Source organism: Taudactylus pleione, unplaced genomic scaffold (genome assembly GCF_031769625.1).
Source record: "Taudactylus pleione unplaced genomic scaffold, aTauple2 ptg000349l, whole genome shotgun sequence".
Lineage (NCBI taxonomy): Eukaryota > Metazoa > Chordata > Amphibia > Anura > Myobatrachidae > Taudactylus > Taudactylus pleione.
In genome coordinates, this window is record NW_028284750.1 from 444390 (window position 1) to 459535 (window position 15146).

Genomic DNA, 15146 nt, shown 5'->3' on the forward strand with positions numbered 1-15146 from the left:
TAGCAGCTTCCCATGTATTTGCAAATGCATGCAACTAATATCTCTGATTTCTATGACCATATAGTCTTCATATATTGTTGCAGGTACTATTCAGTGTGCTGAGGAACAATAGGGGGTTAAACCCCCATCTTTTTCTACTTAGTATGACCCCTCCCTTTCATGCACCTGATTAGTGCTGCTAGATTGATTGCGCAGCTGCCATTTTTTGTTTGTTTGGTATGAGTGAAATGAAGGAGCCAGCATTAGTAGGGCATGCTGGTTCTAGTAGTGCTAGTTGGAGTTCCCAGGGGTGACTCCCAGGTAAGCTGGCTCTCAATGTGGATGCATTTATGTATGTGCCTTTATCAGGAGGCCTTACATTTGACAAAATTTATATGTGCCTTTATCATGAGGCCTTATATTTGGTATACTTTACATTTGGGGTGAGCGTTCGGGTGTAGGATCCCCGGGGCTGGTCTGGCTGGGCCCCCTCATGGCATCACCACTTAATACACATAGTTGCTTTTTACATCACATATTATGTTTGTATTTTTTTCATGTAATAATTCACATATATTTTAACCCCTTTTTCCAACACTCATTAATTAGTCTTACACAGCTATACTTTACACTGCACTGTCACTCTTTTTCCATTTTTCGTGTGATGCCCTGGGGGGGTCCTGGCCTGGACGTTTTTCGGGACGCGCTGCGCCCCGGATGTGAACCCCTTAGTGTTAGGGACTGCTAGAGACAGAGAAGCCGTGACTTGGCCTAGCAGCTTCCCATGTATTTGCAATGTATGCAACTAATATCTCTGATTTCTATGACCATATAGTCTTCATATATTGTTGCAGGTACTATTCAGTGTGCTGAGGAACAATAGGGGGTTAAACCCCCCTCCTTTTTCTACTTAGTATGACCCCTCCCTTTCATGCACCTGATTAGTGCTGCTAGATTGATTGAGCAGCTGCCATTTTTTGTTTGTCAAGTGGTAATGTTAGCTTAGTGTTAGGGAGCCATATGCTGATATGGGATGTAGTTAATATACCAACATCGAGCATCCCGACTGAAGAAATCTCGGCGCCGGAATGCCACTACCCGGCTACCAACAGTAGGTGATATTGTGACGCCGGAATTCCAACAGCCAGGATGCCGAACTTAAGAATATTGGGGCTGGTTAGGCCTTAGCCGCGGGGGTCGGGGTGGGTCGGGGACAGTTAAGTTTAGACATCACAGGGGTGTTACAGATAGGCTAGGGGAGGGGGAGGTTAGGGTCAGGTTCCCTCAGGGGTGGGTTACGCACCACTAGGGGGGTTAGGTTTAGGTAGTAAAGGGGAGGGTTAGGTTTAGGCACTAGGGTGGGAGGAGGGGAGGGTTCCTAAGCATCGGGATGCTGCTGTCGGTATATCGACAGCAGGCATCCCGACTGCCAGGATTTCATACCCATTCCGCTGATATAACATTTTCATCAGTAAAAGCCATCTGACAAGTGCAACTGCTATCATGTGTGTTTCTTTGTAAGGAGAATCTTACAATGTATATAACTTAGGATACGTGTGACTCAAAATACACACTTAAAACCACTATTTTGCAGATGTAGCTTTATGGTTTCATCCAGATTGTATTTTGCAGATCAGGCCCACAATTTGAGTAAAAGTGGGACAGTCCAAGTCTTAATTCTATATTAATAGTGCAGAAATGTAGTTGTTCAACGAGAAACAAAAAAAAAACGGTGTGTGTGTGGCAGCTATTACTCATAGCCTAATCTTTGTCTTCAATTGTTTCTAGTTTCCTATTTCCTGCACTCAGTTCAAAAGTTAAAGTTGCCTTGGCCACTGAACACCAATACTATAGTACTATTTAGCCGTAGTATAGCTTGTCACGTGAGTGAGGCTTCCTTACATGTTGTACTGCCTCACCCATACACATTACACACTTCATATAGAGAACACCAATTCCAGAATGACTTCTAGAGATATAATACTTGCACATATAGAGACAAACCATGTTGCACTACAAGCATACTTGATGACTTTTTCCATCCCCCCACCCAGGAGAAGCACGGCGGGAGGATGCAGCTGACTGTTTCGGGGGCGGGGCCAGCTCTGATGTCATTAGGCCCCACTCCCGTTGCGGCAAAATGCTGCAAATAGCGGGTCCGTGGGGAGGGGGTGGGACTAAATTATGTGATTTTGCGTCATTTAGCTCTGTGATTCCCGTTTTTATCTCCCCATTCTGCCCACTTCACTAGGAAGTGGGTGGGATGCGGCAGATCCTGACACTCTTACAGGGGTGCGGGGAGCTATATGTAAAATTGGTAGTCTCCTGCAACTTCCAGGAGAGTAGGTAAGTATGACTACAAAGGGTGCAAATACATTTATTATTTTTGCATGTAGGGTAAATACTGGCTGTTTCTGCCTGTAGCCCACAAATGCTGGGCAGCTTAATTTTTACATCTCCATTTAAATTTGAGTTTGGACTCCTAAATCTAAATCTCTCTGCACATGTTACATATGCCCCCCCTGTAGTGCATCATGGTTTTACCCAAGGTGCAAAGTTACTTTGCTCCCAACTCTGAATCATTACCAAAGAATTCAGACAGTAAGGTATTAGTATAGAAGTGCAGGATTAAAAAGTATTAAACAATGAGCACTCTCACAATGGGCAAATGTGTTTACAGACAGTTGTATACTTCCTTCATTCCCTCCCTTTAGAGATAATTCCTTGAACATGCCCCATGGGTGCTTTCTGTATTTTTGGAGTGATGGAAAAAAGGAAATTCTTTCAAACTTACTGTGATTTTCTTTTCCTGGACAACATACAAAGCTCACACTCCAGGTTTCCCTCCCATCATATTTTCAGTTTCATTCTGTGTTTCTAACTAGATTATTCAGGCTGTTTGTAAGAGTGGTAACAAATTCCCTCAAGGCAGTGGCAGAACTAGTGTATGTTGGGCAACAATATGCTTTGCCCCCTCTGTGCCACAAGTGCGTGTCCGAAAGAGGGGCGTGGTCTCATGGGGAAGGGGCATTGCCTCACTACATATATGGTATCAGTAGTGCCATATAATGCAGAGAGCATCACAGTGAGCACTATATAATGCAGAGAGAGTGGCGGTGAGCGCTATATAATGGAGAGCATTGCAGTGAGCACTATATAATGCAGAGTGTCGATGTGAGAGCTATATAATGCAGAGTGTCGATGTGAGAGCTATATAATGAAGAGTGTTGATGTGAGCTCTGTATAATGCAGAGAGCATTGCAGTGAGCTCCATATAATGCAGAGCGCGTCACAGTGAGCGCTATATAATGCAGAGAGAGTGGCGGTGAGCGCTATGTAATGGAGAGCATTGCAGTGAGCACTATATAATGCAGAGTGTTGATGTGAGCGCTATATAATGAAGAGTGTTGATGTGAGCTCTGTATAATGCAGAGAGCATCACAGTGAGCGCTATATAATGCAGAGAGAGTGGCGGTGAGCGCTATGTAATGGAGAGCATTGCAGTGAGCACTATATAATGCAGAGTGTTGATGTGAGCGCTATATAATGAAGAGTGTTGATGTGAGCTCTGTATAATGCAGAGAGCATCACAGTGAGCACTATATAATGCAGAGAGCATCGCAGTGTGCGCTGTATAATGCTGAGTGGTGATGTGAGCACCATATAATGCAGAGAGAATCGCAGTGAGCTCCATATAATGCAGAGAGCATTGCAGTGAGCGCTATATAATGCAGAGAGCATCACAGTGAGCGCTATATAATGCAGAGAGAGTGGCGGTGAGCGCTATGTAATGGAGAGCATTGCAGTGAGCACTATATAATGCAGAGTGTTGATGTGAGCGCTATATAATGAAGAGTGTTGATGTGAGCTCTGTATAATGCAGAGAGCGTCATAGTGAGCACTATATAATGCAGAGAGCATCGCAGTGTGCGCTGTATAATGCTGAGTGGTGATGTGAGCACCATATAATGCAGAGAGCATCGCAGTGAGCTCCATATAATGCAGAGAGCATTGCAGTGAGCGCTATATAATGCAGAGAGCATCGCAGAAAGCGCTATATAATGCAGAGTGTTGATGTGAGCACTATATAATGCAGAATGGTGATGTGAGCGCTATATAACGCAGAGAGCATCGCAGTGAGCGCTATATAATGCAGAGAGCGTCGCAGAAAGCGCTATATAATGCAGAGTGTCGATGTGAGCAGTATATAATGCAGAATGGTGATGTGAGCGCTATATAATGCAGCGAGCTCCATATAAGGCTGAGAGCATCGCAGTGAGCGCTATATGATGGAAAGCATTGCAGAAAGTGCTATATAACGCAGAGTGTCGATATGAGCGCTATATAAATCAGAGTGGTGATGTGAGCGCTATATAATGCAGAGAGCATCGCAGTGAGCGCTATATAATGCAGAGAGTGTCGCAATGAGCATCATATAATGCAGAGTGCGTCGCAGCAAGCGCACACACTATATAATACACCCTTCACACACACATAAATTTAATACATCCCCCCCCAAAAAAACACACACACTACATTAATACCACCCCCACCACAGACAGTATTAAAACACACTCCAACCTCCCTCCCCATTGCATACATATACCCCCCTTCCCCACTAGATGACACTGCCATTTACTTACCTGTGTAGTCCCTGCTGGGCTCTAAGGCACAGGAAATGACTCAAGGACAGTACAGGGCTAGACTGGAGAGGAAGAGGCAGGGTATCTGGCAGGGATAGGAGGGTGACTAGAATATACAGAGAGTAGGGGGCGGGGACTCGGGGGGATAAGGCTGAGTCTCGGGCAGTCTAGTGACAGGTAGAGTATGTATAAGAAGGAATGGGTATGTAATGCCGGCTGTCGGGATGCCTCCTGGCAGAATACCGACAGTGGCATCCTGATCTTTGGTATCACGACAGGGGTCCCTCCCCTCTTCCCCCCTAACCCTCCCTTCTTGTAACCTAACCCTAACCCTACCCCCTTTGTGCCTAAACCTAACCCTCCCCCCTTTGTGCCTAACCCTAATCCACCCCCAGTGGTGCCTAACCCTAACCCTGCTCCCTAGGGGTGTCTAACTCTAACCCCCCTCCAAACCTAACCCCACTACGCTCCCTAAACCTAACCTTCCCACCCCCGTGGCTAACACTAAGGGCGCTTTGACTTAACTCATTCGGGCTGGTGTCCTCCACCATTCCGGCATTGGGATTAAGATAGGCGTCAGTATTTCGACGTCTATCTTAAGTCCCATGTTGGGATTGAGACCGGCAGCATCGCGGCCTCTGGTCTCATAACTACATCCCAATAAGAAGGGGAGGAGCCTCTCCTCTCATCCGACCAGACTGTCTTCGCCTTCGGACCACGGGCCACAGTTTGACTCATTATTAGTACTGCCCGGGTGGGGGGCCTCTTCATTGCAATGCACCGGCTGCACTGCCAATAGTTACGCCCCTGTGGGGTATAATTCTTAAGCCTGTCTGAAAAGGTCATGGAAGTCATATTGGAACTTGACGTTTTTATATTTTATATGATTGAATTGGTGAAGAACATTTTTTTAATTTAACTTGTTTATATTGACGACAATATAATAACATTTTACTTGTTTATATTAACAGTATAATATACATACAAATATACACACAGTGAAACATTACTAGAGTTCAAGATGTAAGTATAATGTATTGGTGCATGGTGTGGGCCCCACCAGCACCCATTGTAGATAAACCCATAATGTATACACAGAATGGCCAAATATCTAGATATTTAGCATGAATAATTAATTAATAGTAAATACTGTGCACAGTAGGTCCATCTGTCCATCATATACAGTGCAGTGTCAACCATATACTGTATAATGATTATTAGAGAAGAGCGGCTTGGTTTTGGCTCGGACCTTCCCACCAAGTTCAGATCTCAAAATGCGGCACCATGTAGCTACATTCTACTATATAACTTATCCTGCCACCCCGTAGCCTCTATTGCCACAATATAGCATCATATGCCATCATTGCTCACAGTGCTAATGTACTTATCTAAAAGGAGCTGCCATTCACCAAGAAAAGTTGGACTGTACTCAGGGCCTGATTCAGCAAGGAACGCACGCACTTGGCCGATGTTTTTGCTCTGCTCATGCATCGCACTGCGTGTGCATGAATTTGCCAGTGCGATCGGATTATGGTACGCAACAACAACAACAACATGCAGTGAGTACACAGACCCTTCCGAAACTGATTGACAGGAAGTGCCGTTTGTGGGTAGTGACGGGGGGTGGTTGTTAAACGCAGGTGTTATTACACCGTCATAAGGGCGTACATAATTAAGGCAGTGCGCAGCCATACCGTAAGCTGTACCTAGGAAGCGCCCAAATTCCTGCGGCAGATAAAGTCAAGCACTATTATGCTATCGATGTTTACTCTATCTTGCGTGCTGATCAGGCTGTGCATAAAGGTAGATGGGCGGCATAGTATGGGGCTGGGCATCTGCATCTTGTCCTACGGTCTCCGTGCGTATGCATTGATTTCCAATTGTAAAGCGCAACGGAATTGTTAATAAATAAATAATTTGCGTCTGCATCCATGCGTTCGTTGCTGAATCAGACCCTCAGTACTGTGGGGTCTTTAACTGAATTTCTCCCCGGGGAATGGAGCTTTCTGTGCTGTGGCGTATCTATAATGGGTGCAGTGTGTTCGGGGCACACGGCCCCCGGGTCCAGGGGGGCCCTGCACCGCACACACTGCACCCATATTTTTTTTAAACTTACCTGTCCGAGGTCCCGCGTCGGGTGTCACTGCTGCTCAGAACACTGGAAAAATGGCCGCCGCGGCCATTTTCCGGTGTTCTGCGCATGCACAGCAGACACTGGGCACTAGAGTGTGCCTGGAGTCTACTGCGCATGCACAGAACACCGGAAAATGGCCGCCGCAGCCATTTTTGCCAGCCGCATCAGTCGGCTGCCAGCCACCAGGGAGAGAGGAGGGGGCCCCGCACGAGGAGTGTACACGAGCCCCCTCCTCTCTTAAAACGCCCGTTTCTGTGTATAATTAGGCTAATTTAATGAGTCAATCTGTGCTGTCACTTGGGTTTGACGACTTTTGTCCATTGTATAAATATATATATATATATATATAAAGTCCAGTATTAGTCCACACTCACGTCTGAAAATCCAATTGCTGGGGTAGCCACCCAAATGGGATCACCTGTATCCCTGCATACAAAAAATGAACAAGGGGGGTGCACTCACCAGTCTTCTAAAATGAGTTTTTATTTCATCTTTTAAAAAAAAATTTACAGCATCATAGTAAAGCTCTATATATATATATATGAATGAAAAGCCTTCCTACATCTACATGCTTGGACCCAAATCGCTCTCTCTCCTCTTTTTTTTTTTTTCATTTTAACTGATGTATAGAAATGGAGGAGTTGGAGTTTTCCATTGGTTCCCCAAAAACATGCATTTGGCTTTTACATTTAAACTCATAGTTAAGGTCTAAAACATGTTCTTTATGATCACTTCATCTAAAAGCCTGCATAGGTACATGAACTGTACTGTGCAAAATCCATTGTCTGGAGTCATTCTGAGCAAACCACAGCCATACAACACTATTCTAGAATCACATGTGGCTTTTATTCAGGTATCCTGTATCTCAGTGATCAGTGACGTACACTAAGGTCCATTTTTTAGGATTGCTAAGAGCTAATTTCTACCAGAGAGCTGAAGAGTGCTTGTGCGGTGGTTTGAGCATAGTAAGACTGCAGTGACAATGTATAACACAATGAAAATGGAACAGGAACCTAGATGATTCATTGATATGTCTCTACAACCCCCCTGCACACACCAGAACAATCATATAATCAACCTTAGGATAACAGCATGCCTTTCTGGCATAGTAGATATTACACACATGCTAGTATGAATGGGGGACAGGAGCTGGCATCGTAATCAATGGTCTGAGGAATGCTCCTCTCGTTCAGTTTACTACACGTGCACTGCAGCAGTGCCATGTTGAACAGCTCTAATGGTAGCAGGACACACTTGCTGATTGTGCAATGTTTTTTTAGCCTGACAGGCTGCATCATACTGTGCATAACTAAGGAACAGGTAACAGAATTGATTTGTTCAGTGATATACATTATAAATAGGGGTGTGCACCGGCCACTTTTCGTGTTTTGTGTTTTGGTTTTGGATCTGGATCTTTCTTCGTGTTTTGGATCTGGATTGGTTTTGCCAAAACCACCCTTCCGTGTTTTGGGTTCTGGGTTTTGTGTTTTGGATCTGTATTTTTTTTAAAAAAAGCATAAAAACAGCTAAAATCACAGAATTTGTAGGTTTTTCTGCTCCTATGCTATTATTAACCTCAATAACCTTAATTTCCACTCATTTCCAGTCTATTCTGAATACCTCACACCTCACAATAGTGTTTTTATGTCCAAAAGGTTGCACCGAGGTAGCTGGATGACTATGCTAAGCGACACGAGTGGGCGGCACAAACACGTGACCCATCTAGGCGTGAAACTGCAGTGGCAGACAGGATGGCATTGAAAAACTAGGCCCCAAACTGTACATAATGCAAAGAAAAAAAAGAGGTGCAAGATGGAATTGTCCTTGGGCCCTCCCACCCACCCTTATGTTGTATAAACAGGACATGCACACTTTAACAAACCAATCATTTCAGCGCCAGGGTCTGCCACACAACTGTGGCTGAAATGATTGGTTCGTTTGGGCCCCCACAAAACAAGCTGGCAATTAATCTGTCCCTGCACAAACTGGCTCTACGGAGGCAAGAAGTCGTCCTCATCCTCCTCATCCACAGATTCCTCACCCTCTTCAGTGTTATGTACATCCTCATCCTCACAGAGTATTAATTCGTCCCTGCTGGAACCACAGATCCCTCTGTACGTTCTGGAGGCTGGTCTCCCTGGAAGAGTTGATCATTCATTTTATGAACATCATCTTCTCCACATTTTGTGGAAGCAACCTCCTACGCCTTTCGCTAACAAGGTTCCCGGCTGCACTAAACACTCTTTCGGAGTACACACTGGAGGGGGGGCAACTCAGGTAAAATAGAGCCAGTTTGTACAGGGACCTCCAAATTGCTTCTTTTTCCTGCCAGTACAGGTACGGACTGTCTGACATGCCTACTTGGATGCTGTCACCGATGTAATCCTTTAACAGACAGACGCACGCTTGTCGCTGCTGCTTTGAGGATTCAAGTGCGGCTACAGCCCACACAATTCACAAAGACAGAAAAAAAAAAAGAATATTTTTATTGTTTGTGGAGCACACTTTGAGGGTTACACCACCCTCTAACAGACAGACGCACGCTTGTCGCTGCTGCTTTGAGGATGCAAGTGCGGCTACAGCCCACACAATTCACAAAGACAGAAAAAAGAAGAATATTTTTATTCTTTGTGTAGCACACTTTGAGGGTGTCACCACCCTTTAACAGACAGACGCACGCTTGTCGCTGCTGCTTTAAGGATGCAGGTGCGGCTACAGCCCACACATTTCACAAAGACCGAAAAAAAAAGAAGAATATTTTAATTGTTTGTGTAGCACACTTTGAGGGTGTCACCACCCTTTAACAGACAGACGCACGCTTGTCGCAGCTGCTTTAAGGATGCAGGTGCGGCTACAGCCCACACAATTCACAAAGACAGAAAAAAGAACAATATTTTAATTGTTTGTGTAGCACACTTTGAGGGTGTCACCACCCTTTAACAGACAGACGCACGCTTGTCGCTGCTGCTTTAAGGATGCAGGTGTGGCTACAGCCCACACAATTCACAAAGACAGAAAAAAGAAGAATATTTTTATTGTTTGTGTAGCACACTTTGAGGGTGTCACCACCCTTTAACAGACAGACGCACGCTTGTCACTGCTGCTTTGAGGATGCAAGTGCGGCTACATCGCACACAAGTCACAAACACATTAAAAAAATAGTTTTTTATTTTTTGGAGCACTTCGTGAGTTACACCACCCTTTAACAGACAGACGCACGCTTGTCGCTGCTGCTTTAAGGATGCAGGTGCGGCTACAGCCCACACAATTCACAAAGACAGAAAAAAGAAGAAGAATATTTTTATTGTTTGTGGAGCACACTTTGAGGGTGTCACCACCCTTTAACAGACAGACGCACGCTTGTCGCTGCTGCTTTGAGGATGCAAGTGTGGCTACATCGCACACAAGTCACAAACACATTAAAAAATAGTTTTTTATTTTTTGGAGCACTTTGAGAGTTACACCACCCTTTAACAGACAGACGCACGCTTGTCGCTGCTGCTTTAAGGATGCAGGTGCGGCTACAGCCCACACATTTCACAAAGACCGAAAAAAAAAGAAGAATATTTTTATTGTTTGTGTAGCACACTTTGAGGGTGTCACCACCCTTTAACAGACAGACGCACGCTTGTCGCTGCTGCTTTAAGGATGCAGGTGCGGCTACAGCCCACACATTTCACAAAGACAGAAAAAAAAAGAACAATATTTTAATTGTTTGTGTAGCACACTTTGAGGGTGTCACCACCCTTTAACAGACAGACGCACGCTTGTCGCTGCTGCTTTGAGGATGCAGGTGGAATCTAGACGGGATTTGGAACCGAGGACACACTACCTCCATCAATTGTCTAAATCCCACTGCACTAATGTCGGATACCGGACGCACGTCTAACACCAACATAGCAGTCAAGGCCTCAGTTATACGTTTTGCTTCAGGATGACTGCTGTCGTACTTCATCCTCATCGCTAGGGACTGTTGGAGGGTCAATTGTTTAGTAAAAGTAGTGATGTTCCTACTTCCTCTCTGGGATGATGAACAACTCCCAGCAGCAGCAACAGCACTAGTAGGAAGTGGTTCTTGATCTTTCCCTATTTTATTTTTATCAGAGAAAGTTTGGTCCTCCATTTATGTTATATTGATATATATACGTGCGGCTAAAGTGCACACAAACACAGAAAATATTTTTTTATTTTTGCTGGAGAGTAGTGCACTTTGTGGGTTACACCACCCTTTAAGAAATGAGCCAGCCGGCTCTTTACTTATGGGACACAGGCGCACGCTTGGCGCTGCTCCTTTGTTGATGCACGTGCAGCCACAGTGCACACAAGTCACAAACACAGAAAATATATATTTTTTTGGTTTGGAGTGTACTTTGGGGGTTACAGAACCCTTTAACGGTCAAGCCAGCCGGCCCTTTACTTATGACACAGGCGCACACTTGGCACTACTTTGTTGATGCACGTGCGGCTACTGCGCACACAATTCACAAACACAGAAAATAATTTTTTTTCGGTTTGGACTGGAGTGTACTTTGGGGGTTACAGCACCCTTTAACGGTCAAGCCAGCCGGCCCTTTACTTATGACACAGGCGCACGCTTGGCACTACTTTGTTGATGCACGTGCGGCTACTGCGCACACAATTCACAAACACAGAAAATAATTTTTTTTTTGGTTTGGACTGGAGTGTACTTTCGGGGGTTACAGCACCCTTTAACGGTCAAGCCAGCCGGCCCTTTACTTATGTCACAGGCGCACGCTTGGCACTACTTTGTTGATGCACGTGCGGCTACTGCGCACACAATTCACAAACACAGAAAATAATTTTTTTTTTGGTTTGGACTGGAGTGTACTTTCGGGGGTTACAGCACCCTTTAACGGTCAAGCCAGCCGGCCCTTTACTTATGACACAGGCGCACGCTTGGCACTACTTTGTTGATGCACGTGCGGCTACTGCGCACACAATTCACAAACACAGAAAATAAATTTTTTTTTGGTTTGGACTGGAGTGTACTTTGGGGGTTACAGCACCCTTTAACGGTCAAGCCAGCTGGCCCTTTACTTATGACACAGGCGCACGCTTGGCACTACTTTGTTGATGCACATGCGGCTACTGCGCACACAATTCACAAACACAGAAAATTATTTTTTTTTTGGTTTGGACTGGAGTGTACTTTGGGGGTTACAGCACCCTTTAACGGTCAAGCCAGCCGGCCCTTTACTTATGACACAGGCGCACGCTTGGCACTACTTTGTTGATGCACGTGCGGCTACTGCGCACACAATTCACAAACACAGAAAATAATTTTTTTTTTGGTTTGGACTGGAGTGTACTTTTGGGGGTTACAGCACCCTTAACGGTCAAGCCAGCCGGCCCTTTACTTATGACACAGGCGCACGCTTGGCACTACTTTGTTGATGCACGTGCGGCTACTGCGCACACAATTCACAAACACAGAAAATAATTTTTTTTTTGGTTTGGACTGGAGTGTACTTTCGGGGGTTACAGCACCCTTAACGGTCAAGCCAGCCGACCCTTTACTTATGACACAGGCGCACGCTTGGCACTACTTTGTTGATGCACGTGCGGCTACTGCGCACACAATTCACAAACACAGAAAATAATTTTTTTTTTGGTTTGGACTGGAGTGTACTTTCGGGGGTTACAGCACCCTTAACGGTCAAGCCAGCCGGCCCTTTACTTATGACACAGGCGCACGCTTGGCACTACTTTGTTGATGCACGTGCGGCTACTGCGCACACAATTCACAAACACAGAAAATAATTTTTTTTTGGTTTGGACTGGAGTGTACTTTCGGGGGTTACAGCACCCTTTAACGGTCAAGCCAGCCGGCCCTTTACTTATGACACAGGCGCACGCTTGGCACTACTTTGTTGATGCACGTGCGGCTACTGCGCACACAATTCACAAACACAGAAAATATATTATTTTTTTAGCACTTGGGGGGAGCACCCCTGATGGACAGAGCACCCCCTGGACAACACTACAGCACCTCTTTAGGACTGGGACACTGCACAGGACTTTGGAGTGGACACAGCCCCTATGGAGAACTGACTGCACAACACAGTCCAGCCAGCCCCTATGGACTTTGAAGTAGTGGACACAGCCCCTATTAACAACAGCAGCACAGCACAACACAGCCAGCCCCTATGGACTTTGAAGTAGTGGACAACAGCAGCACTACACTACACTACACTACACAGCCCTAACTCCCACCCTCCCTCTTCACTGTCCACAGCCGAGTGAGAAAATGGCACCGACGTGGGTACCTTATATAGGATCCAAAACCCGCGAGACTCGGAAGGCGGGATGATGACGTTTTGCCTCGATTTCAGATCCGAGTCAGGCGGGAAAAGTCGAGCCTGATTCGGATCGGACTCGGATCGGGGGGGCTCGGGGGGGTTCGGATTTCAGAAATCCGAACCCGCTCACCCCTAATTATAAAACATGCGACTCTGCACTTTTCATGGAGTTGTACAATAGATAAAGAACACTGTAACAAACCCCTCCTTATGCACCTATTGTTGTTCCCTCTTTACTTCCATTCCTCTTGTGTCCTTGAAGTGACAAATTATTACAATACACTTTATGTAAATTTTAAGCTATATAAAGTCCTGTAAATAATATCTGTATAAACAATGAGCTCAGATATTGTTTCCAATTACAGTTCTAGGGGCCGATTCTTAGTTGCACACCACTGCTTACCAGTGCCGTAACTAGGGTAGTGTAACCAGTGCCATGGCACAGGGCACCACAGGGCAGGGGGCGCTGTTTGGGCCTGTCAATTTTCCGGTTTATTATCATTCTCACTTGTAGCTTCCTCTTCTTTTATCCCCAGCATCTCCTGGCCTCCCCTATCGCTTCCCTGGCCCTTCCCCATGAAGCCATGGCCCTTTTTCTTTTGTCCCTATTTAAAAAATGCTCTCTGGCACACGGCACCAAAAAGTCTAGTTATGGTTCTGCTGCTTACCTCCCGCTTTAGCGTTTTTGCCACAGTGTACAAGTGTGCATCTGAATGTGCAAGGGCTATGATGCCTACTTTGAACATCTGCAGTCGCGACAATTGGAAACACCATTGGAACTTGCATCAGCCCCATGCTAGGTGCAGAATCTCCGTTAGAGTATGGCCTTCATTGTATGCAATTAAGCATCTAAGTGACTAATTCAGACTTGTATGCAAACCTAATGGTTTGCGTATAAGTCAGAAGGAGGCTGAACTGTGCATGTGCAGATCGTGTCCTGCGTCCTTTCATCCTTGCACGCAGATTTTATGGCCTCGCCAGCAGAGTTCTGGTGGCCATTCTGGGAAAGCTTACGTTAAAAAGGAGAGGCTGGGCTGCACATCCTAATCTTAAACATAATAATCGGTGCTACCATGCTGAGACCTGTAGTTCTACAACAGAAAAAAAGGGGTGAAGCAGGTGCACACTAAGCACTAAGAATTCTAATGATCAAAATATTTATAATAAACTCCAACAGTTAACATAGTTTTTAAAGTAAGGTTACATGTTTGGCCAAAGATGTTTGGCCACCTACCATAAGGTGGTTCTAGGACTTACCTTTCATAGAGCCCATAAATGTGTGTACTGCAATGCAAAGGACCCATACCAATCAAAATCTCATGGGGCAGGAAGGAGGAGTGCTAGCCCAAGAAAATGGATTTTACCTTCAATTGTACCTTAAATACATAGGAAAAAAGGAGGGGCTGGGCTGCACATCCTAATCTTATACATCCTAATCTTATACATAATAATAGGTGCTACCATGCTGAGACCTGTAGTTCTACAGCAGAAAAGAATGGGGGAGAAGGAGGTGCACACTATAAACACTAAGCATTCTAATGATCAAAATAATTATAATAAACTCCAACAGTTAACATGGTTTTTAAAGTGAGGTTCTTAGTACATGTTTGGCCAAAGATGTTTGCCCACCTACCACGTCACAGTGAAGCTTATACGGTGGGTCCCTAACATCTCTAATACCAATATATTAAATAATTTATCTAGGACCTACCTTTCATAGAGCCCATTAAATGTGTATACTGCAATGTAAAGGACCCATACCAATTAAAATCACATGGGGCAGAAAGGAGGAGTGCTAGCCCAAGAGAAGGCTTACTCAGATGGCCGATGCTGCCAACATCGAGACCGATGGTCACAATGGAGATTCAATGCTGCATCTTTGGATGCAGAACTCAGATCTGTGATGCCGGCAGCAGGTGTCTTTAGCCCTCAGAAGCCTGTGACATTAGCATAATTTTGCATTGCTGCTGCGTCCAATGACTACCTGAATTCACAACCACTCTTACAACACGCCCACGACACTTACATAACACACCCATCAGACGGAATATCTTTGTGTGTATGTTTAGC